Genomic DNA, 25732 nt, shown 5'->3' with positions numbered 1-25732 from the left:
GTCACCCAGGTGCCCGGTCGCAGTCGTCACCGCTGTCTTCGCGTTTCCAGCTCTGTCACAGCCGCTCCCTCACCCCACCCCAGCTCTTTTTTTCCCACATTGCAGCGCGGACAGCATTGCCTTAAAGCACAAATACCAGGTGCATACTTTTAGGGTACGTGAGCACGGGGCGGGGGGGGGTCCCTACGTGTTTGCGTTCCCTCTCTCTGCTTGAATGGACCATGGGTGTGGTGCAAATCTCCTGTGGCGAACTCTGAAGCCGGTGGTGGTGGAAATTCCACATTGCCATGACTGGTTAAGTCTTTCCGTTGGAAAGCCACTCGCTGTTGACTTCCCGCAAGTTTCAGTTTCATTTATTTCAGTTTCATTTATTTGGTGTAGCCCTTGTGAGCCATTCGGCTCTTGAATCGGGTGCAACCGCAACAAACCAAAAAACTAAAACATGAACAAAAAAACATCTTAAAGTGACTATGCGCAAACAAAAAAATCCAGGAAAAAACTGCAAAGTCTTCCAGAAAAAAAAGCACCGTACACAAACGCTGTGCAAAAATCCCAGTGGGATGCAAGTCAAACAACAACAACAACCACAAGCCAACTTAGATTAAAGCCATCATTATAACTCCATACTACAACAAACAAACATGGCCAAACCAAAAAACGTTTTCTAAATCACCAAAATAAAGCCATAAGCAATGTAACAGTGATCATAGGAACTGTGACCGAAATGTCACAATAAACGACATAAACAACATGTACCACCAAACCCTGCAGCCATAGCTGGCTGCATGAGTCACTCATTTGATGAGTCGGTGGCCTCCATGGAGGGGGGGTGAGCGGCCGTCATCGGCATCATGATTAGGTGTGCGATGTATCACCGCTCTGTTGCAGGTTCAGAACTTCAACTCTCCAAGCTTCTGGCCAAGCAGCACTGACCCCAGCAACAAAGGCATATGGGGGATGAGACTGAACAATTATTCGTCGTAATTTTTTTCATTTTATCTCTAAACGTTATGAAATGGGCGAACTCCTGAACCCACGTGTTGGCAGGAATGCGCTGATTTGAGTTACGTAATTATCCCGTTTACTGTATTTACTTAAACTGTTACGTGAATATTCTGCGTAATAAAACAAAATCTTAACTTTGCAGCTCGATGAAGCGTGGAACGGTGCTCATCTGTTACAGCTTTGAGCAACTGCTGACAATTGTGCATTCCTCCCAAGGTCAGATTAACCAATAGGCCCTCCAATGAATTTACCTTGAGTCGAAACACTATGTTCATTTTATACGGGTGAATAAATGTTTGACGGCTTTACTAAGCAAATTGAAATATGTAATACATACTTAGACCCTTCCCTCCTCTTAACCTAAGGCCCCTTCATAACCTTAATCTGGCCCCGATTCTTTCGCTCCTGAGTTGAGAAAGCCAGTTGTTCTAATGGGCAATTGCAATCCAGTGTTTATTTAATCGGCTCTAGCAGGGATGAAGGGCTGAATTTATTTCCCCAAACCGTCAATTTTGCTACGCAGCCTCCCCCATCGGCAGTCGCACGCCCTATAACCGGTTTACGATGAAAGTGCGAGCACGCAAAACTTTATGGGCACGCGTATAAACATCGCAACCTTTACGGTTGGGTAAACGCACATGGAAACAGTGCGGCGTGTGTCCATTTCGCAAGAGACCTTTAAGAATGTGCAGGCACACACGGTTTGAAGGGCTATGAAATGGGATGCGAAATCATCATTGTCGTCATCCGTGGTGAGTCGACCATCCGTCATGATCCTGATTAAAATAATAAATGGCAAAGCACGCAAGTACTGTCATTAATATAGCGTAATAATACAGCATCGATTCACAAACTACATTCCGTAGAGGCCTGATTAGTCCAAGTAATTTCAATAGTGTTTTGGGAATAGCAACATATGTGCTTATACAACATTTAAAGACTACTGAATAATAATGTGCTGAGAGACTTACAGAGCCGTGCTTGCATAGTAACAATACTCTCCGGGCCAGATTTGATTTTACATGAACATGGAATGGTTACATAGGTAAGATGTTTGCATTACAATTAATTGCACAAACACGTGTGGAATAATTTAATCAGGTAAAGGTCAGTTTAATATGTAGACTTTCGCGACCAATATCATCCATAATAGAGGTTTTTTTGGGGGGTTCAATCGCGTAAATATATATAAATGTGTCGTTAAAACCCGCCACCACCCGACACAGCCAACTAGTAAGGGTTGTCACGTAAACAGAACGTGCCATTTCCTCACTAGTACAGCACTAGTGTATAGTGTAGTGTATAGTGTAGTGTAGTGTGTAGTGCATAGTGTAGTGTATAGTGTAGTGTGTAGTGTATAGTGTAGTGTATAGTAGTGTAGTGTATAGTGTAGTGTACTAGTACAACACACCGGTGTGTTGGAGAGCCAAGCCAAAGCATTTACAAACTGAGTACGACGTTTCGCCAGTAATTACAACTAGCTTCATCAGGCAACAGCCAGATTTGTGGAGAAGTCCACCTGTTTCGTTCCTTATATAGAGGAGTAGATGTGGTTGCCACGCTTCTGCGCTCTTGCACAATGTGGGGAGGGGGGGATTACTGAGGCAACGTACACTATGCATGTGCATTATGCGAGCCCTTTGAACTTGTCCTTCGTGTCTATAGTGTTTATTAAAATAGCCCGACCAACGGTAATCCCTATTGAAGTAGCTGCCTTTTGTAGGCATGCATTTAAATAATGTATTATTTGATGATTCGCTTACACGCAACACTAAGGCGGTAGCTATCCGAATGGTTAAAGTTATTTATTATTTATTTCAATTTCGATAGATTATCGAATTAGTCTTGGCCAGTAGTAGCTAGTTTTGCACAACACTTCAACATTATCCAAATGAATTGAGTGTCCTTCTTGGCACGCGTGTTCTGCTACTGCTGACAGTTGGATTTGGGAGAATTTAATATTCCTCTGATGTTCTTTTAGTCTCGTGCTGATCATTCGTCCTGTTTGCCCAACATGACATTTACCACACGTGCAGTTAATCCTGTACACACCTTCTGTTGAAAGCTTCGGTAATACATCTTTTGTACCAGATATTCATTTCTGTATTTTATGTAGCGTGCCAAATCTAACTCGGATGTTTTGTTTTTCCAAACATCTGGCTAGTTTAGTAGTTACTCCTGCAATGTACGGTATTTTGAACGTTTTAATTACTTGGGCACTCACAATGCTCTTGTTATTTGATTTGCTGCTGACAGCTGTGTTTGGGAGAATGTAATGTTCCTTTGGTGTTCTTTTAGTCTTACGCTAATGTTACGTCCAGTCTGTCTAATATAACACTTAACACAAGAGCACTTGCCTCAAGACTCCACAAATCTGGCTGTCGCCTGATGAAGCTAGTTGTAATTACTGGCGAAATGTCGTGCTCAGATTGTAAATGTTGTGGCTTGGCTCTCCAACACACCGGTGTGCTGTACTAGTGACGAATTGGCACGTTCTGTTTATGTGACAACCCTCACTAGTTGGCTGTGTCGGGTGGTGGCGGGTTTTAACGACACATTTAAAAATTAACGCGATCTAATCCAAAATCCTCTTATGAAAGGTAAAGGTGCAGTCCTGAAACTAATCGCGCTTGCCACTGCTGGCAGAAGGGCCTCCATTGGAGGGATAATGAGAGAGCCCCCCCCCTCGAATGGGTAGTTTTGGCCTACTCTTCCACACTAGCCAGATGTCTTCAAATAGGTGAGACTATCCACACTTTTTTTTTGCAAGTTCGTTTCATCTCGGTTTACATCCATACAAAAACTGCTTTTTCTGTTTATTTTGTTATCATTCCCCCGCACCTCCCATTATCACGGTTGCCTGCGTACGGTGCGAAAGAAGTTCGACATTCTGTACATTACAACAGTGGATTTGTGTTCCTGCTGCGCTGTGTTGCGCTTGGCTACCCATCACGGAGCTCCACAGCAGCCTCCTACACCAACCCCATTTGTTTTGTGCACGATCCAGGCTCCATCCTGCTTAGCTTCTGAGCTCCGACGCGATCGCGAATATTTCCTCTGACCTTTCTCATAGGTACAATCAGCGGATGGCGTGATTGAAAAGAGGCTAGTTTAGTTTTTTTACGTAAAGATTGCAAACGGCTACCTAAAACAACTTTTTCTTTCCATCTTTAAACTCGGGGTGGCATCTTCTGGTGACGGTAAACAGACTCAATGAATTCACCTCGTGCGTGAATCGTAATACATGCTGCGTGCACTTTGACAGCTACAGCAGCCGCCAGGGCTTTTCACAAGGCAAGTGGAATCGCATCCGCGCTAAAATAAATGCAGGCAAAAAGTTCCGCATTGACATCAGCCTAGCAGATGTGAGATGACCGCATGGCTCAATGGATTCATACCCACGTTAACAAACTGAGCCAGAAAGCCCAGCCGCTGCTGCATCTTGTGAGCGGAAAGAGTGTTAATGCCAAGTGAGTTTGAGATCTCCCAAGCCATGTGTTTTCTAGAAAATGTTGCATTACGTTGGCCTGGCCCCTCACGATCGTAGAATTTAAAGCTCACTATGCGGTGATGATTTACGTAAGCCTCCCACCCCCCCTTGGGCACACACACACGTTGATGTATGGTGCTTTATACTAAATATACTGGCGGTGACAGATACGGTGGTTAGAGGCACTCGACTCATGATCAGGAAAAATAATCAAAAATATTGTGATAATGCATTGGCAGTGGTGCACAAGCACACGTAATACAAACTCAAAATATTCAGTCCATTTCCAACATATATACATGTATGTTGAACTTCTTTCGCACCGTATGTAGCCAACCGTGCTAATCGGAGGTGTGCGAGTGAAGGACAACAAACTCAACACGAAAGAAGTTCTAAAGGTAATGAGTTTTCAGTCTAGATTTAAAAGTGCATATCGGAAGGAAGAGCGTTCCAGACGTACGCACCATTGAAAGGTTACGCGTCCAAATCCCCATCAGTGGTCGACTCAGCCCATCGTGAAATAAATTAGATGAAACAGGTTACAATGAATAATTTTCACTTTGCGGGAAATCGGTGGTTTTCCTGTGGGATGGCCTGGTCTTCACCATGGGATTGTGGGAATTTTCTCCACCTGTTCAGGACGGCTATTGGAGATGAGCCTCACTCCATTTGCTTAGTTCATCGGCGACACACGTTGAATTCGAAACACCGCGCTAATAAAAAATTAATCCGTAAAAACAAAGTGTTTCACTATAAATCCTTTATATGCGTGGCATCGGTTATATTTTATTATTCATTTCTGTTTTTCTTGAGTAAGAGTTTCATTTTTATCACATTGGTATTTTAAATTAAATATGAAAAAAAAATTCCTAAAAAGTGGAAAATTTAGGAAAAAAAATTTCACGAAAATAAATTGGCACGCACAACGAGTCTGTGTGCAAAATGTCAGCTCGATTGGAACACGGGAAGTGGGTTAAAAAACGACCGAAAGATTTGCACGGTCGTAAGCGCGCAAGCAAGCAAGCAAGTGAACTTAATGTAAAGGATTTAAAAATGCAAGCTATCGCGACTCCATCTGGAATCGTAGTGAAAAGTCTATATCCTCACGATTTAACCTAGTCTGTATTAATACAGCCACTGTTGACTTTCCAAACACTGTGCTTAGTAGCCTCAACTTGACAGCCCTGAAACGTTACCTGGCCACGTACACTATTGGGAACTTCCGTCTGAGCTTGCTTTGGGACTCCGATGTAGACTCAGCCTAAAATGAACCAAATCATTGGGGAGATGGAGGAGGCTAGGTGCGAGTGTGTCTGGTCACAACACATCGAGTGTGTGTATATGTGGCGATGCCCATAAGAGGTGCTCGCAAATAACATTTGTCTCAACAGTGTATAAGGCTAAACAGTGTACTGAATCACCGTCACCCCTGTTTCTCAGAATTGTTAGACGATTGTGGGATTCATGCATACATACCCCAAAGTCCAAAAATAATTATTTAGGGTACACTGCTGATCAACTGCTGAACGAAGGCCTCAAAAAACGCCGTACCAGTCTTGAGGGTTGTTTGACCATGCTTCACCGTGCTGCCTAGCGGCGGTTTGAAGTGTCTGGGCAGAGCCGGTTCATATTTAATCCACGAAATGATAGCTGGAGTCGGGAAAAAAACTCGCGTCACCGGTTTCATAGCGCAGTGTGCAAACCACTGGAGCACCACCAACCATCATCTGCAACAACACTGTAGGAATAACAGAAACCGAAATAGAACACGTGCACACACAAAGGAAATCATTTTCATTGAACAAAAAAAAATGAAATTGAGAAAATTGTTTCCTCTCCGTTTTTTTTTTCATAGTGCAATGTTATTGCTCCATATCGTCGCTGAGTCAGTAAACCGGTTCCTGTTCTACTCTGCTCTCCACTGCTGCGCTTCGCGTCATATTACGAGCAATGCAAATGCGTACGAGTACTGTATGTGCCACGGGTTGACAACCCGCGGCTGGCCAGTTGGGGTCCATGCGGCTTCTGGCCAGTCGAATTGCGCCTCCACAGAGATGCAGCTAATTATATCGTTTTACACTTTTCAGCAAAAAAAGTAAATCTGCGGAAGCGGGGAGCGCCTCGGGACACTCGCTTCTGACAGCAGAGCCGAACACGAGGACTATCCCCCGGGTGGGATGGAGGGGGGGGGGTGCGTGTGGTGGTGGTAGGTTGGGAGAGGGGGTTTAAACCTGCAGATTTCTAAACTCAAAACTTCACAGCCAGCCATCGCAAGCGAGACGGCTTACGTGACCCCTCCAGGTGACTGCCCCAAGTGACCCTCTCTGTGTCTTGTGACGCTCGGCCAGACCAAGGTTAGGGTTTGTGGCTCGTGAGGTCAAGGATGTTTGGCCCACGCCTGGTTATATGCTGCAGTGTTTGGCCAACATCACCATCGCAGCGACGAAAGGTCACAGCGGCAGGAGCTTGCACCAAGATCATTTGGTTGAGACACCTGACCTGCGTTGTAGCTGTGGGGTTGCTGTAGGTGACAGTACAGCAAATAGGTTTATGAGTGTTATCTGCTTTTATGTGCGGGTTTACAGAAGGCAACCGGGTTGCTTGCCACGTGCAAAAATGCTTGATAAGGAAACTAGCAAATATCCCAAGCATGGCTGAGTCTTTTCTAGCTAAACTAAGGGGGTTATCCGAGTGAGGCATTACAGTATTTGTAATTCTAAATAAGTTTTCAAGATAGAAAACTAATTTCTTTCCAATTGCTTTTTGTGTTTAGTTTCTTGTCCTTTGCCCGCAACCTCCGATTCGCACGGTTGGCTACGTGCGGTGCGAAAGAAGTTGACGATGATCATCGGCAGCCGTAGTCTACCCACGGCTGGAGGAAGGCCTCCCCAAGTGACGTCATTGTTCGACAGTCCTCTCGATGGCTGCCATTCCGCCACCACCGGCCATGGGCCCTTCTAGCCCTACGTGTCCTGCCCAAGCTTTCCTTCACTGTCGTCAATGTGATTTATCTCATGAATGTGTCTGTTAGAAAATGCATGTGTTCTAAACTATACTGAATTATTTTTATTTTACCAGGTAAGGCCCCCTGAGCTATATAGCTCTGTTTCCAGAAGTGACCTGAACACAAATGGTAGTTCAACGATTTGGCTTATCGTGTGGAAATGTATAACAGCCAATTACTCCAAACACATGGGTCTTAATGTGGAGGGAAAAATGGGAGGACCCGGAGAAAAATCCACACGACCACGGGGAGACATGCAAACTCCAAATGTACAGCAGGCTTCAGGGTCATGATGGAACCCACGACCTCCTGTATACCAGCCGAGGTAGTTAACATCTCACCACCGCGTTTTTTCCTGTGTCTCGGCGTAATTCACAGCATGTCCCTCTCCCCGATTAATTAAAAAAATTTGCACTTTTCAGATGTGTCAGTTGCCACATTCCGGATCCATGTCAAAGCAGGTAGAATGCCCGAATTTGAACGACTTCTCAGGAGGTTCAGCACCCTGTTGCTTTCTCATTATCAAGTTCAGTTACTTCAAAGGTCTCCAACCTCCCCTTGCTGATAACACACTCATTATAAGAGTATATTCTGATGAGAGATTGTCGACTTCATAGTTATACGAGCACGTTTCCTGTATCAAATGTCGTGCGTGCATTACACATTAACTTGCATATCCGTCTCGACACAGCAGTTGATTAACTAGATTCTTAATCATTAATAAAATCCATAAGCAACAAGGTAGCAAATACAACAAAAGTTCAACACATTTGTATGTATGATATTGTATATAATAGTTGGCGACGTTTCAGGCAATGGCCTTCAGAGCACAGAGACCCAGATGTCGTTGTTTTTGTTATCTGGGCTTGTTACAACACCGCCCAAACAGTACAGTATAACCAAATAAGGCGAACCGAATTCAAATTAGAAAACAAGAAAAAAAATCTGACATTGCGTAACACTCAACTCTTGAATATAAAAGTATCGATACGATACTTAAGCAAAAAAATCCCCTCGAGAACAATATTATAACCACGCGTGGCAAGAAATGGAGAGAGGGACCTTGGGTGGGTAAAGAATATGATACACGCACTAAACCCTCCCACGCGTGGAAAAAAAAATCCCATTCGCCTATTTTTGGCAGACGGTGCGGTAATAAGTTCGCAGTTGGGTGGCCTCGGAAGGCAAGCTTCGCTTACGTGGAAGCGGCCTCACGCACTCACAGGGGGTGGGCAGCAGGGGAGGAGGAGGGGAGCGTGGTGAGAGATAAGCGATCGGGGGGTGTGCGTGGGCGTGTGGGGCGGTGGTGGTGGTTTTACAACCCAAAACCACCCGATCGCATTTCACCGAATCTCATTCTAGCAGCGGCGCGCGCACACACGCGGAGACGCAGCAGTAGTAATCTCGTGTACACTATAACTCTATCTGCCATCACACGTTTTTTTTGTTGGGTTATTCTCTTCTGTCTCTCTCTCCCTTTTTTGGTAGGGGGTGGGGGCAAGGCTCACGCGAGAGAGAGAGGGAGAGGATTTAGACCCTGGCCCAGTGGGGACATTCTTCTTCCTATTGACGACTGCGTTGGGTGAGGTTTTTTTTTATTTTGGGGTGGGTGGGACGAACATTCCTGTGCTCATTGTGAAGCCTCACGCGTGTCGCGTCTACCTGCGGGTGCCCACCTGTCTGCTCCTCCGCGATGACGACTCGCCGGCAGAGCCAGGTAAAGGTGTCTCGGCTCTGTGTGTGGTGTGTTGTGTGTTGCGTGTGTTGTGTCGTCTCAAGTGGAGCGGTGGCGCAGTGGTTTAGCGAGCTACGCTACGTCCAGACCCCTAGTTGGATTCCCGCTCACGGCCACCAACACCAGGGACGATTATCTAAACCGGTACTGGGCCTCCCCTAAGTCGACTCTGCCTCAAATGAGTACGGTGCCTGGTTCGATTTGTAAATATCGCTGCTAGGGAGACAGGCGGCCGGGCGTGGTGCTGGTCACCCATCCACCTCGTGTGTCGTGCCGGCCTTCATAGGTGCTCGTGAACAGCACTTGCCCCAAAATCCTGTTCAGGCTATACGGGGGATCTTTGGCTCTGTGTATGTAACATCACTCGGATGGCGAGCGGTGGCGCAGTGGTTAGCGCGCACTGACTGCGCTTATGAACCCGGCGATCCGAGTTCGATTCCTGCTCACGACCGATAACAGTGGCGAATATTTGAACCGATCCTGAACTTCTGCCCGGGTCGATTCAGCCTTAAATTATCACCTGATGTGACGTGGGGAGACAAAGGCGGCCGGGCGTGGCGTTGCCCCCCCCCTCCTACCCCATCGCTCTCGTGCCCATTGACAGCCTTCCCCTCGTAGCTTGCTCGCTTGAACGCAGCACTTGCCCCAACAGTCTGCCGAAGCCTACACGGGGGGCCTTTGTCTTTTGTGAAATCACTTCAGGTGGGACGAGGCGAGGTGCATTTCTCAGTCAATGCTGGCTGCTGAAAGTTTCCTGGGTGGTAGTGGTGGTAGTGGTGGTGGGGGGAGAGAGGGAGGTTGATCTTGATTGCTGAATAAATGGTCGAGGGTGGTGGTGGTGTCTGCGATGGTGCGGTGATAATACCCAGGGGATGCATTGTTCCACTCGCAGGTGTGTCCCCCCCCCCCCGGGGTTGCGAGTGATTTCTCCCCACGATGGAGCCTCGTCTCTGCGTAACGCGATGCGCGATTACCGCGTTCGCATACTTGGCATACTTGGCTGGTAATCTGTTGGTACTGCCAGCGTGGAAGCTGTAAAGTTCGTGTACTTTTTTTAATATATTCAGTGCCTGGGTCTCCTAGTTTTGTGTTTGTGTACGGACTTACGTAATGCGTGTATTCGTAAAACCTAAACAACGCGTGCTGTAATACAACACACATTTCTGTATTGCGTTTATGTATACACGTGTTACATACACACACACATGAATGCATGCACATACTTTGTACTCGCACATTCCAACTGCGTATTTCTTCATACATACAGATTGCGCATACGCTACACGTGCATGCCCACTTGCTTTCGTGCTCTTCCACACACAAGGGTCAGCATAGCTGCCATCCCATACCGTTGACACCCCGTGTCTTGTACAGGGAAATTGAGTTTTGAGATCCATACGACGCGTACAGCCGTTTCAATGTGGACACCAACAAAACAAAAATGTGTCTATTTGTGTTTCTCCCTTGCGATGGGACTTTGTAGGATGAACGTTGGGATTTTTAAGGGGCACGTGGTGACCAATAGGGTCTGAGTTTATCTGTAATAAGATCGGGCACTGATGAGGGATTGACAGGTATGGGTTTAGTACAGATGTGTACATACATGCATACACACTGAATATACATGCACACTAAATATACCGTCACACGTGAATACACACAAGCTTACTCTTTGGTTCTTTCGGTAAAGTCACGTAGGTGAAAATGTAAAAAAATACTAAAAATTAAATAAAAATATAATAACATAATTGAGTTATTTTCACTTTATTTTTATTATTTTCTGATTTTATTTTATTATTACTTTTTCGCCTACGTGACTTTACCGACATAACCAAAGAGTACGGATCCTTGCAGTCACGAACACTTCAAATCTACAATGACACACAAGCTCTACACAAGCCGATGTGGACCTGTGGGTGCAGTGATCAGCGCACTGCGCCGTGAGCCCACGCTGAGTGAGTGAGTTCACGTCAACGGCAAAGTGAAATCCGAACCCGTGCTGGGACCATCCCTTCTCCACCACCCTGTACTGACCAAATAGGTGAAGTATAGTCAAACAAACCCGTAGGGGATGGCTCCATCCAGCAGTGGATTGACAAAGGGGCCGTCCATAAATTGCGTCACGCACCTAGGGGGGGGTCAGACATATGTGACGATGTGTGACGAGGGAGGGGGGTTGAGAAATGTGACGTCACGTAAAAATGCGCAACTTTAAATAAATATAGACAACACGTTCTACTTAATTAAATTAACTTTTTAATAAATCTTTCTCCTACAACATCAGAGTGTAGCGCCACGTTAAATACGCACTATAATGACAATAGTTTAAAGCGATTTGAAGCATGTTTTTTTTTTTTTGGGGGGGGGGGGGCAGAGCTTTGTGACGTCATATTTGAGTGGGGGGGGTCTGACTATTTGTGACGCCGTGTGACGAGGGGGGGGGGGAATCGTCCAAAATCGCGTGACGTCATTTATGGACGTCCCCAAAGGCCCGTACATTATTCATTCATTTAATATGCACACCAGCCACGTGGCGCAGTGGTTACGATGCTCGAATCGTACTCAGAATGTCACGGGTTTAAATTCTGGATTGTGGATTACACGGTCGATCATTTCTGTTGAAACAATCAAATGTGTACCACGTTGTGGAGAGTCAACAGTGATTGTCCTCTTGAGAGGCTGGTCTCTTGCCATGGAATGTGGAATTTCCACCATCGGCTCAGTCGCTAATGGAAATATTGGCTCATTGGAGTAGGAAGACAACACTTTGATGACTCTACGGACTTTAAACAAACACGGGCGGTCGTCAGTAATTCCAATGACACCACTAAACCGTGGCAATGATTAATAACTTCACGGAACGGAATTTATTTAAATACACTCATTTTTGAATTTGGTAGCAGGAGGAAAAATGTATTGGCCAATATTGACCATTTGTATCTTCAATGTGAATAGACAGTATGTGTGGTGAACTTCTTTCGCATCGTACGTAGCCAACCGCGCCCATCGGAGGGTGGCACAGTGCGCATCTCAGATTCTGCGTGGGTTTCCTCCCATAGGAAAAGAAAAACCCCCATATACAATGTAAATGGTATTGGTCCAAACATCCCAGTGCTGCAAAATACATTTTTTTAGGGGGGTTACACACAACAGCAACATCGCCCCCTACTGCGAAAACTTAGCAGGACCCTCCTGAAAAAGAGTTAGGGGCACAGTGCGGCTTTCCTGGCAAAAAAAAATCGTAATAATAACAATAATGAATTGAGACTCTGAACACATGCACACACTATAGATGTCAGCACCGCGCAGCACGGCTGTCACCATTGACTAACCGTTTCCAAGCAACCAAGTGAGATTTTTTGTTCATAGCTGGTATAACCACACAAACCCAGACATCACCGTACACTTATAAATTACATCCGTCTCACAGGATATGACTGATGGGGGTATTACTAGAATTTATTCAATGCAAAACACACGGTACAACCAGAAAAAAATACGTCAGAGAGCTTACACAGCAGGACTGCAAGAGAAGTTGAGAGGCTCGTGCATCCCATATGTTAACAGCACACGCGCTTGCAAGTAAAATATACCAAATGAGACGTATTGCCAAGTGTGGCTGACCCCGTGTGATCCCAGACTCGCCATGCATGCTCCAGTATTTGCTCATGGCAGCAGAGATGCATAAGTAATTAGTGTAGAGATTGTGTACTTTTTCATTGCTGTTGAAAACTCATTTCTCTGTGCTGAGGCGCTTGGACGATCTTTCTCGCGTGACAATCGGCAGAATTTTCGACGCGCTTTGTTTTGCTTGTTTTATATTTTCTAAATCGATATTGCCCAAGGTGGGAAAATCTCCCTCCGGAAAGTGCTCCTGTACTGTCTGAAGTGCAGTGCTACTGCAGAGGACACGTGATTTGTGTGCTGTGTGTCATGGAGCCAAACCATCACATGCTGGGTGAAAGGCGTACGAGGCAGGCCCTTTGCCAGTGGACCTTCTAGGAACATGGTGCAGTGAATCCTCTATCCCCCTCCCTGCCTCCCATCAACTCACTTGGACTTTCTTCGGTGCCACAGTTGTATGGCGATCCTGGCTCGTGGGGGCTTGTGGGGGGTGAACCTGCTTGAAAGGACGTCTTCTGGGCTTAGTCGATCCTGAGGGTAATGATCACCACAGATGGCCTCTCTGTTCAGGTGGGAGGCGTGTGTGCCCCGAAGGATTATGGTCCAAGGCGAGGTCCAGCACAGTCGGCTGAGATTCTCTAACCACAAATTGGTTGGAGCTCAAGAAAGTCAGTCTAGTACTGCGCACTCCCGACCGCTTTCTATGAAGGTAACTCGTGATGGCGAGATTGTCCAAGGTGACGGCGGTGGCTGAAATCGGCAGACAACAAGGCTACCCTCATCTCCCCCATCTCACCAGCTTCTTCCAGACTGAGCAGAGTCTACTGTGAGCAGCCTGTGACAGCAAGGCACATTGCAGGAACCCTCAGTAGCAGTGTAGGCTTGGTACGCAGGCAATGACTCAACCCTCGCACGGGTGGGACGCGGTTGGTTTTGGGTTCCAATGCTGGTCTCTCATGAGTTTCTCTCGCTTCAGTGATAGTGCGGTTCCATGGATGGCCAAGCTGTAGCACGTGTTTGTCGCTTGTCTCAGGGACAAGCAGCTGCCCTGGCTAATACGGTGCACGTATTAGCCGTCTGCAGGCCGTTGCTGCGTTCACCGCCCATGTGCAGCTGCTAGCAGGGGAGTCCTCCCCCCCCCCACCCTGACGCAAGACACCTCCAGATGCACTGCATGGGAGGCGCGGTATTAATATTGAATCGTGATGGTGATGATGCTGAGAGTTATTCTGGTGGCTCTCGTGATTCGGGAGGGTGGCGAGTGTGCACGGTGAGTCTTGGATCACATGGGGTCAATCACAGTGAGCGGTAGGTCTCATCCGGTGTACGTGTGTACCTTATGGGTGTTTACTGGTATCTTATGGGTGAGAGAAAAAAAGGGGTGTTTTTTTTTTTAAGAATGCCTCTCCGTTTTTTGTTGTTGCTTGGTTCTATAAAGTAAAGAAGGTGTTTGTTAAATAAATGCTCGTTTTATTCTGTCGCGCGAGACACATGTAAATTAAAGCGTGTGGCAGCATGCTTTTCTTAGTGTTCAAGGGTGGCTTTAATGGCAACCGGTGTTCTATCACAACACATTAAAACAGGAGCTTAGAAATCCAACATAATAATTATTTAACACACCTGGAGTACATTGTGCAGCTGCATGCGGTCAGGTGTAATTATTACCTAGCATATTTTATAGCTAGCTTTCTCAGCAAGGTTACCATGTTTTTTTATGTGGGGCACCGACAGATAGACGTGGAAGGCCCAAACGAATAGTGATAGTTTACTGGGAACGTCTGGCCGAAGACTCGGTGCAGAAATATTTGAAGTTCCACCTCCCGGAAAACTTCTCCCGCGCTCCAGGGGATATTGTGGAAATTGAGTCCAAGTGGACGATGTTCAGGACCTCGATTGTGGATACAGCTGCGAAAAGCTGTGGCCTGAAGGCAGTTGGTGCCAGTCATGGCAGCAACCCTCAGACCCGCTGGTGGACACCGGTGGTGAGGGAAGCTGTCAAGTTGAAGAAGGGGGCGTTCCAAGCTATGCTCGGAAAAGGTCTCAATTGAGAAGTGCCGGCTTGCCCAGAGGGTGGCAGCTGTAGCAGTCGCTAAAGTGAAAGCCTGGGCATGGGAGCACTGGGCCACGTCGACGGGACGTGGCCCAGGCTGTTTTCAGTAAGGGTGGTGTAACATTGACCTCAACTAAGGAGATAGTCGAGAGGTGGAAGGAACACTTTGAGGAGCTCCTCAACCCGGTGGACATGCCCTCCTCTCAGGAGGCAGCCCTGGAAACAGCTGGGGGGGTCGGATCCATCACGGTTGCTGAAGTCGCTGCGGCCTTCGTAGCGGCAACGCCGCTGGGGTGGACGAGATTCGCCCAGAGTTGTTGAAAGCGCTGGACAGTGTAGAAGTGGTGCCATGGTTAACGCGCCTCTTCAATGTTGCATGGAAGGCAGGTACAGTACCTCTGGACTGGCAAACTGGGGTTGTGGTTGGCATTTTTTTTAAAAAGGGGACCAGATTGTGTGCTCCAACTACAGAGGAATCACAGTCCTCAGCGTCCCAGGTAAAGCCGATGCCAGAGTGCTGGAAAGGAGCCTCCACCCAGTGGTCGAGTCTCATATTCAGGAGGAACAATGCGGATTCCGCCAGGGTCGTGGAACAACGGACCGGCTCTTTTCCCTCTCACAGATATTTGAGGGGTCATAGGGGAGCATGCTTCTCCAGTCTACCTCTGTTTTGTGGACTTTGAGAAGGCATGTGACCGTGTTCCCCGCAGTGTCTTGTGGGAGGTGCTGCGGGAGTATGATGTACCGGTGCCGCTTTTGTGCGCTATCCAGTCCCTCTATTCCCGGAGTGAGCGCTGTGTCCATATTCTTGGTGTCAAATCAAAGTCGTTCACTGTAGGTGTTTGACTCCGCCAAGGGTGCGTCTCGTCTCCACTCCTGTTTGTGATTTTCATGGACAGGATATCAAGGCGCAGCCGAGGTATGGGGAGTATCCGGTACGGGGGCATGGAGGTGGCGTCACTGCATTCTGCAGATAACTTTGTCCTCTCTGCCTTGTCAGTCTGTGATCTCCAGCGTGCACTTTGAACGGTTTGATGCCGAGTGTCAAGCGGTTGGGATGAGGATCAACACCTTCAAATCTGAGGTTCATGGTTCACTCCTGGGAGTTGGTGGATTGTGCTCTACAGGTGAGGGGGGAACAACTGACCTTAGTGGAGCAGTTTAAGTACCTTGGGGTATCTTTCACCAGTGATGGGAAGTGGGAGCGGGAGATTGGCCGGTGGATCTGTGCGGTTTTCCGTAGTGTAGCAGGCACTTTACCGTTCCGTGGTCGTGAAGCGGGAGCTGAGTTCTCGAACAAAGCTCTCGGTTTACAGGTCGATCTACATTCCCACTCTCACCTATGGTCATGAGCTTTGGGTAATGACTAAAAGTATGAGATTGCAGGTACAAGGGGCCGAAATGAGGTTTCTCCGCAGGGTAGCCGGGCTCACCACTCTCCGTGATCGAGTGAGGAGTTTGGTAATCTGTGAGAGCCTCAGAGTCGAGCCACCGCTGCTCCTCCGGATCGAGAGGAGCCAGTTGAGGTGGCTCAGGCACCCGGTAAGGATGTCCCCCCCCGGTAGACTCCCCATGGAACTCTACCGGCCACGTCCCACTGGGCGAAGACCCCGGGGCCGGCCCAGGACCACCCTGCTGCTGCTGGCGGGACTACGGCGATCAAGCTGGCCTGGGAACGCCTGGGAATTCCCCAGGAAGAGCTACAGTCTGTGTATAGTAGTGTAGTGTATAGTAGCGTAGTGTGGTGTATAGTAGTGGAGTGTATATGTAGTATTGTATAGTAATGTAGTGTGGTTTATTGTATAGTAGTGTATAGTAGTGTAGTGTATAGTGTAGTATTGTATAGTAATGTAGTGTATAGTGTAGTATTGTATAGTAATGTAGTGTGATGTATTGTGTAGTAGTGTATAGTAGTGTAGTGTATAGTGTAGTATTGTATAGTAATGTAGTGTATAGTGTAGTATTGTATAGTTATGTAGTGCTAGAGTCTGTCGCCAGGGAAAGGGAGGTCTGGACCGCCACTACTCAACATGCTGCCGGCGCGACCCTCGCCAGGACAAGCGGACTGAGAAACGAACAAATGAACGAACGAACCCCCCCAACACGTGTTCACTTGAAACACTGACGCCTGCACCTAAAAGGTAGCAGTGCTTTGCTCTCTGACAAGAGGTGGATGAATCAATTACTCATGGCTGGTCCCCGCTATCGCAGCGGTCTGGCTCCAAGGGTATGGCTCCTCCTAATTGTATCGGTCCATTTCCGTGACGGCTTTTCGCATGTCAGCCTTTTTGTGGCATCTTTTGTGTTGCTCACAATCGCAATTCTACCGGTGGCTCCACAGCAACAGAGGCCACGGATTTTGGGGAGTCAAACGGGCGGCGGCATATTCAGTTGTCAGTCTCTGGAACGGCAGTCGATTTAAAAAATGATTACAGCCGTTATTGCCTATGACATCATCACGTGACACGCCTCACCTCCCCGTCCAGCGGCACACGTGGGAACAAAGGTGATTTTTTTTTTCAAACTGTTTTTGTAATCTGATTCGTCATGTAATTGAACTAACAATAGATATAGAGAACTCAATCACTTCCATAATCGGATTTCCCGGCTCCGCATACTTTTTATTCCAATACAGAGACCAAGACACATAACCCCCGTGTAGCCTACATAGGCTGTTGGGGCAAGTGTTGTTTGTGAGCACCTATGACAGTCAGCACAAGGGAGGGTTTTATTTAACACAAATGCTTTTATGGGGTTGCTATTGTTGGCACCACGCCCGGCCGCATTTGCATCCCCAGTGGCGATGTTTACACACCGCCCCAGTTACTCATTTCAGGCGGATTCGATCTAGGAGAGGCTCAGGACTAGTTCAGATGTCGCTCGCCACTAATGTTAGCCAGAACCTTGAATACAACCACTACTCCACCGCTCTATCTAATGATACAAAAGACGAATACGAAGATCCCTACAGAGACTGTCGGGGCAAATGCTGTTAATGAGCACCTATTAAGGCCGACTCGGCACACGAGGAGGCGGGTGGTCGGCACCACGCCTAGCCGCCTTTGTCTCTCCAGTGCTGATGTTTACCCACTGCCTCAAAATACTCACTTAAAGCCAAGCCAACCTAGGGGAGGCCCGGGACCGGGTTCTGATATCCGGCGCTGTGATTTTCCGCGAGTGGGAATATAAACTCGGGTCGCCGGGTTCTTGGCACAGTCCACTGACTCGTGTACGTGCACACGTGGCTTAAGCGCACCGCGTGTGAAGTTCGTAGCGCAGCGTGTGAAGTTCGTAGCGCAGCGTGTGAAGTTCGTAGCGCAGCGTGTGAAGTTCGTAGCGCAGCGTGTGAAGTTCGTATCGCAGCGTGTGAAGTTTGTAGCGCAGCATGTGAAGTCCGTAGTGCAGCGTGTGAAGTTGTTAGCGCAGCGTGTGAAGTTCGTAGCGCAGCGTGTGAAGTTCGTAGCGCAGCGTGTGAAGTTCGTAGTGCAGCGTGTGAAGTCCGTAGCGCAGCGTGTGAAGTTCGTAGCGCAGCGTGTGAAGTCCGTAGCGCAGCGTGTGAAGTTCGTAGCGCAGCGTGTGAAGTTCGTAGCGCAGCGTGCGAAGTCCGTAGCGCAGCGTGTGAAGTCCGTAGCGCAGCGTGTGAAGTTCGTAGCGCAGCGTGTGAAGTTCGTAGCGCAGCGTGTGAAGTTCGTAGTGCAGCGTGTGAAGTCCGTAGCGCAGCGTGTGAAGTTCGTAGCGCAGCGTGTGAAGTCCGTAGCGCAGCGTGTGAAGTCTGTAGCGCAGCGTGTGAAGTTCGTAGTGCAGCGTGTGAAGTTCGTAGTGCAGCGTGTGAAGTTCGTAGTGCAGCGTGTGAAGTCCGTAGCGCAGCGTGTGAAGTTCGTAGCGCAGCGTGTGAAGTCCGTAGCGCAGCGTGTGAAGTCTGTAGCGCAGCGTGTGAAGTTCGTAGTGCAGCGTGTGAAGTTCGTAGTGCAGCGTGTGAAGTTCGTAGTGCAGCGTGTGAAGTTCGTAGCGCAGCGTGTGAGCGTGCGTAGCGCAGCGTGTGAGCGTGCGTAACGCAGCGTGCTGGCGTGCGTGAGAGCGCTCTTGCCAAGTGAGAGCTGAAGGGGGGCAGGAATGCCCTGTCCATGTTCATCCACGATTTACCTGTTTGCCTTCTCACGGCTTCTGCAAGGGTGTGGCCAACCTCTGTGAGCGAACAGGAGTTCATCAAGTTCACGTTTGACAAATATTGCTCTTGGATATCACGGTATAACATTGCAACATACATGCATGATGCACGCACGTGCATGGCTAATATGAATACGTGTAGGCTGCTTTGAATATTCAGTACATGCATTAATAATATGTGCAATATCACACATCTGTGTGGATCTGTGTGTGCTGCTTTTCATGTATTGAACGAGGCGTCGATTCGTCAATTAAATCGATACTTGCATTCACAATCAACGCATTGAATAGTGCGTCAGGGAAGCGATTGTGATGGATTCATACATCTAGTAGTTTTGCCACGGTGGCGGAATATTACTACCTCACCTGGTATACAGGAGGTCGTGAATTCGATCCCCAACCCTGATGCCTGCTGCATCTTTGGAGTTTGCGTGTTCTCCCTGTGGTTGTGTGGAGTTGTCTCCGGGTCCTCCGGTTTTTCCCCTCCACATTTAAGAATGTGCGTTTTAAGAGTATTTGGCTGCTTTTACATTTCCACGGGATAAGCCACTTCGTTGAGCTATCATTTGTGGCCAGGTCGCTTCTGAAAAAGGGCTATGTAGTTCAGTGGGGCCTTACCTAGTAAAATAGTTGGCAAATGAATTAGTTCACGGAGTCCTGCAGCCACGAGGGGGGATTCTACGAAAACAACAATTCCAAAGAAGCAATGATTCTTAAATCGATTCACAACCCCTGGTTGTGACAATTCGTCGAATTGTGATGGCTGTGAATGGTTGCATGGCTCATGAATATGCTGTACTTCATCATCATGAGCCATTATCGAGTCACCGCTGGATGATGGCCTCCCCGTACCGTCGCAATCCTGTTCGGTGTTGCTACCAAAGCGTCATTGTTGGGTTCAAGATGAGCCCAGGTTACTCTTATATTAGTGAGCATGGGACAGTTATCGCCATTGGCTGTCTTGAGCAAGTGGCGGAAAGTCCACATTCCTATGGTAGGGATCAGTCCATCCATTGGACAAACATTGCTGACAAACTCTATCCACTGCTGTCGCCGTTTCTCACGGCCCTGCGATATAACAGTCCACCCAGCATCTGCTCGCGAGCTGATTTCGTTGCTCCATCTCTACGGTAGACGTCCGTCCTCTTGTGGCGTGTTCTCTCCCCTTGCGATCAAAATGGTTTGATCTCTTGGCTGTCCATCGAAAGCGATTGCCCCTCTTGTGGATGGGGGGGTAGGTGGATGGGTCGGCGCTTGTGACGCTCGTGCCACTTCACGCAGCCGTGGTGGCCGACGCGAGAGCTACACAATCTGCCGCAGATGGGACACGCGCGGTGAGTGTCGGGTTTCGGGTGTCGTTATATCTCAGCCGCGCATCGGTGTCCCTGGGTGCGTCTACTCGCATCTCCTCTGTGAGGCGGCGTCTTCCAGGCGCTGAACCCCTCTGGCACAGGTGGACCGCCAGGTGGACCTGTCCAGCGCCAGGGGTTCCAGGCTGGAAGGGGGATCGATGTTACAGCGCTTCAGCGGGTCCTTGCTGCGCTTTTTCCTGTCCTCCAGCGGAGCGTTTGGCTGTGCGCTGAGTTGGCCGCACAGAACTCGGCGGGGGAGGCGGTGATCAGGCATGTGGATCACGTGGCCAAGCCAGCGGAGGTGTCTTTTAGCCATGCTTGCCTTAATGCAAGATTGTTTAATATATCGGCACAAACTCACTGGCTGCTCGCAGCCTTTATGCTTGTGATAAGTCCCTCAGTTTTGCGTGCTGTTTTGACCTCACATTGGCAAAACATCTTCTTGGTTCTTTCGGTAAAGTCATGTGACTTTACCGAAAGAACCAAGAAAATGAATCCCTGCAGTCACGAAAGCTTTAAATCGAAATTGGCAAAACAATCGCCTTCACTCGCAGAGTGCGGTGGCAGTCCCACATGCAGATGTCACCTCCGTCTCAACATCCCCGCCGGATAAAGGTAAAGGTGCAGCCCGGCAATTGCTTGCTCATGATGCTACTAACAGAAGGGCCTCCCACTAGAATGAGCTCTAGAAAGTGCCCCTCCACGGGGTGTTTGGCCGACTCTCGCACTGCGTTTAGGACGTCTCGGAGGACGTGGGTGTACCCACACTTGAACTCCACCACACCCAACCTGCCGATCGACTCTCTCTGTGTGGTGTACGCACTTTACACCGCTGGCAAGATGGGGGCGGGGTTTTAAGAAACTTGCACCGCCGATTCGACTCTCTGTGCCGCGACGATCGCACTGGCAGATTTTACCAGGCGACCCCTGGATTGCAAGTCCAGCTTGCTGACCGCGGCGGCGTGACAGCATGGTAAAGCCATGCGGTGCCGAGCCTGGGCAAGGCAGCGCCCACGGAGGTTAACCCCGACCTGCGGGCGCTTGGCCGCTCCTTGGCACGAAAGGTTTTCAGCGGGCGACAGTGACACACAGTTCCCGCGCTCCGCAGGAAAACAGCAGTAAAACATGCGCCTCCGATTAGCACAGTTTTCCCTACGTACGGTGCAAAAGAAGTTGAGCGTGCACACGTACGTACCGTGATTTTGTAAGTTGGTGTTTCAAAGCTGCGGTGTGTGTGTGTGTGTACAGTAATGTGTAACGACGTGGCAGGAAACATGCGTTTTCTGTAATTGCTGCTCTTTTTTGTGAAAAAGAATTCCGCTTGCATTGCTCTGTGGCCATCGGTGTGACCAACCGTGGCTTCCTGATTTGTGCCGAGGGAGAGGAAGAGGTCAGCATCAGTTCTCGCTCGGTGCTTTTTACACGAAATATTTTGCTTTCAAGACTTGTTGCTCAAAAGATGTATGGGGCTTTTTTTTATCGGTCGTCGAACGTCTTCACGGTCCAACAAGCATTGGGTGGTGCTCGTCTCCCTTGATGATTTTGGGGCAGTGGTGGAAATTCCACATACCTGTGGTGTAGGGTCCATCCTATTTATAGGAAAGCCACTGGTGACTTCATGGCATGCTTATGCAAATGTTTAAGCTTTCACCACAGTTTTTGTGGCGCTTGAATATTAACTCTTACAAAGCATACTCTTAGTTCTTTTGGTAAAGTCACGTAGGTAAAAAATGAAATTAAAATTAATAAAAAATAAAAAATCACGACGTTTCGGAGGCAACACAAGTCTCTGTCATCAGGTGGGACCGTCACAGCCAGATTTGCTGCATCAAGGTGTTGCCTCCGAAACGTCGTGATTTATTTTTATTTTTTTTTTATTAATTTTAATTTCATCTTTTACCTACGTGACTTTACCGAAAGAACTAAGAGTATGAATCCTTGCAGTCACGAAAGCTTCAAATCTTACAAAGCAGCCACGGTCATGATTTATTGAGCTGTGTGAATTCATTCAAAGCTCACCGCGTTGAATACCATAAGAAAATGTCACATTTATACCCGAAACACATTGAAACAATTGCAAATCCTAATTTACGGGATTCAGTCATAGTGAATGATCTGAATGGTTATTACACTGTATGTATGTTGAACTTACTTTGCACCGTACGTAGCCAACCGTGCTAATCGAAGGTGTGGACTTAAAATCCAGAGGCCGTTGGTTCTTCTGGTGGTGGGTGTTAAAACAACGTGCGCCTGGCTTGGCAGTCGACCGGGCAGTATCGAGATGGGTACACTGCGGTTAATCAATCGGCAGATCGCCTATTGTTGGGGTAAAGTGCGGGTATTCCATTCTCTTCTTCCATTCTCTTCCAATATGTATAACAGCGTGTAAAAGTAATTCTAGATTTGAAGCTTTCGTGACTGCAAGTATTCATATTCTTAGGTTTTTTCGGTAAAGTCACGTAGGTAAAAAATTGTAATTAATTAAAGTAAAATAAAATTAAAATCACGACGTTTCGGAGGCAACATAAGCTTCTGTGTTGCCTCAGAAACGTCGTGATTTTTATTTTATTTTTATTTTACTTTTATTAATTTAAATTTTTTACCTACGTGACTTTACCGAAAAAACCTAAGAATACGTGTAAAAGTAGTCGAAATCCCTGTCCAGAGAGGTTCTCTTGAGCTCCCTCTAATGGAGGCACTTCCACCAACAGTGGTGTGAGACAAACAACGTTCCATGGCTGCACCTTTACCTTATTTTGGTGAAATTTCATTCTTTATTTTGTATTGGTAGAGGGCCCAGCTAGCTCCCGGTTGGTTTGTGAGTCAATATTCTGGTGTCAGAGGTCAACTCGGCCTATCCGGTGCCTTTGGGGGTCATGGAAATTCATTCCCAAAATAAAAGATTGTCTCTCACCGTAAGAATGCAGAATTTACACCCGTGGTCTGTGATCTGCCAAGAGATATGAGCGCGGCTCCATGGCTCACTGAAACAGGGACATTCATCGAGTTTTTGGGGTATTTATTATTATTTCATTTTACTCGAGCTCATGGTGACGACGGGTCTCAGACCACCGAGGTCACTGCGCGAAGGAAGCCTGGGTTTGTTTCTGATCATCTTGCTCGGCTGCCTAGACTTGAACCTGGTCTCTCAAGGGTCGTGGCCTCTCAAGAGTCCTGGTCTCAATGTACGTGGCCCCTTGGACCACGCAAAAAACACGTTTCAGGTCGACATTGTTAACATTCCTTCTATAAAGGTGTATGAAGAACGTGATTCAAAAACGTATTACTTCCAGTACAGGAATGACATCTTTCTAAAATAGCTCCGCCGTCAGCTGTGTACCAGGAACTTTGTGATTCATGGACAGATTTTACAGTGAACATTAACCTGTGGCCATTGCACCTGAGATTTACGTTGTTTGGCAACAAAAAAACAAACGCGCCATGGATACGTTTGGGCCGCTGGATTGATTTAGAGATTTGGTGGCCGGGTGATCTCAGGAGTCCCATAATGGCCGTGCCCAAAGCACTGTGAGCCTGCAGTCACTGAGGGTTTGAATCCAGGTTTCAGCCATTGGCGCTTTAAACCAGATGTTCACATTTCGTGCCTCACGATGACTGGATATGAATTCAATGTCAGGCGTAAATTCACATCGACTCTGTGTAAATATACAATTATGAAATCGGTATTATTGAAATACGATACATTGAATAAGCTTGTACTTTTATTTTTTATTACAGCTGTACAGCTTATCGAGCTAGACAGCTCTTGAAAAGGAGCTACTGCGTATTAAAGGTAAAAAGGTGCATTTCTGAAATTCCTTTATTATGGCACCGCTTGCAGAAGGGACTTCACAAGACGAGCTTCAGAGAGCACTGGGTCTTTTTTTCTTTTCCACACCGGCCAGGCATCTTGGAAGAGGGCGCCACGATGGCTAGATGTTGACTACCTCCCCTGGTGTACAGCAGGTCGTGGGTTCCATCCCGACCATGCCGCCTGCTGTATATTTGGAGTTTGCGTGTTCTCCACCTGGTCCTCCGTTTTTCCCCCTCCGCATTTCGAATCGACGTGCGTCTAGACAGCATTGGGCTGCTATACATTTTCACGTGAAGACGAGTCACCTCTTTGAGATATCATTTGTGGCCATGTCGCTTCTGAAAAAAAGAGAGCTACTTAGCTCAGTGGGCCTTAGCTAGTAAAACAAAATAAATCATTGTTTAGTTTCGGTGGGAGCACCCATACTTTACCCCACCACACGCGGCCTGCCGATTGAGACTACCTGTAGGTGTACCCATGCACAGTGGATAGAGGTGGGTGGGGATTTTAAGAAACCATGCCCCCATCTTCTTTGGGTCTTTCGGTAAAGTCATGTAGATATTTCGATTTAAATCTTTCGTGACTGCAGGGATTCATCTTCTTGGTTCTTTCGGTAAAGTCACGTAGAAGGGAAATAATAAAATAATAAAAATAAAACATCCTAAAATAATTCTCACGACGTTTCGGCCACAACACAAGCAGCCGTCCTCAGGTGAAGAACAGCTGTCTTTCCGACAGACCAATTGCAACACAAGACCCAAAGAATATGAATTCCTGCAGTCACAAAAGCTTTAAGTCAAGATTCATGCCCCCATCGTGTTAACTGCCTCGGCGGAAGATGGAACCGGCGACCACCGCTGGATTTCCAGTCCAGTGAAACAAGCAATTCCACAATGACTCCATCCTGTATATTGGTCGAATGCGGTGCTTCTTAACCTTTGCCGCAGCCTTGCCACCCCCCTTGGTTACCAATCGTTAAAACATCTACAATGGTAATAAATACATAGATTTGATGAAATAAAGTAATTCTACTCCCGGAGAGGGCATTTCGCACCCCCAGGGGGTGCAGCGTGCAGCCCAGGTTAAGAAGAAGAAGAACCACTGCTCTAATGCATCCACTACCGCACTTAGAACCGCGTGAATACAAAGGGTAGAAGGTCGTGAGCTTGCTTTGGAATGGCAAGGCATAACTTAACACCAAGAAACAACAGAGCTGTTTACAGTATACTAGCATAAGTACCCGGCGTTGCCCGAGTGAAAAATATATTTCTTAATAACCTTACATATATACACAGATGGGCTGCTACCCCTGTCCCCCCCCCCCCCCCAGGCACGATCTCCTCGGCCGCTGTGCAGTAATATGTACGGCCTATAGTGTGGTGGGGTGTCGAGGCCTAGTACCTTGCAGAGCCTCCGGCCTCGCCTAGATTGCCCACCCGGCTGAGGCTGGGTACCGGGGCCGTTACCCCCCCCCCCCCCCCCCCGCGCTAC

General features: G+C 47.7%; 1 protein-coding gene across 2 annotated transcripts in view; it reads left to right on the top strand.

Moving 5' to 3' along the window:
* The window catches only part of SLC45A3 (solute carrier family 45 member 3), a 93889-nt gene that overhangs the window by 50029 nt on the left and 18128 nt on the right, over positions 1-25732 (top strand). Inside the window, exon 1 of one of the 2 annotated variants that reach the window (XM_078863592.1) lies at positions 8906-9216. The exons of the other annotated variant lie outside the window; for it this stretch is intronic. The gene's annotated coding sequence lies outside the window, so the exon portion shown is untranslated. Of the gene's footprint in view, positions 1-8905; positions 9217-25732 lie in introns of those variants that run through there. 2 annotated transcript variants of the gene reach the window in all.

Source organism: Lampetra fluviatilis, chromosome 16, assembly GCF_964198595.1.
Source record: "Lampetra fluviatilis chromosome 16, kcLamFluv1.1, whole genome shotgun sequence".
In the NCBI taxonomy this organism is placed as follows: Eukaryota; Metazoa; Chordata; class Hyperoartia; order Petromyzontiformes; family Petromyzontidae; genus Lampetra; species Lampetra fluviatilis.
Note: the sequence above shows the minus strand (reverse complement) of the source record. Positions and strands in the feature narration are given on the sequence as shown.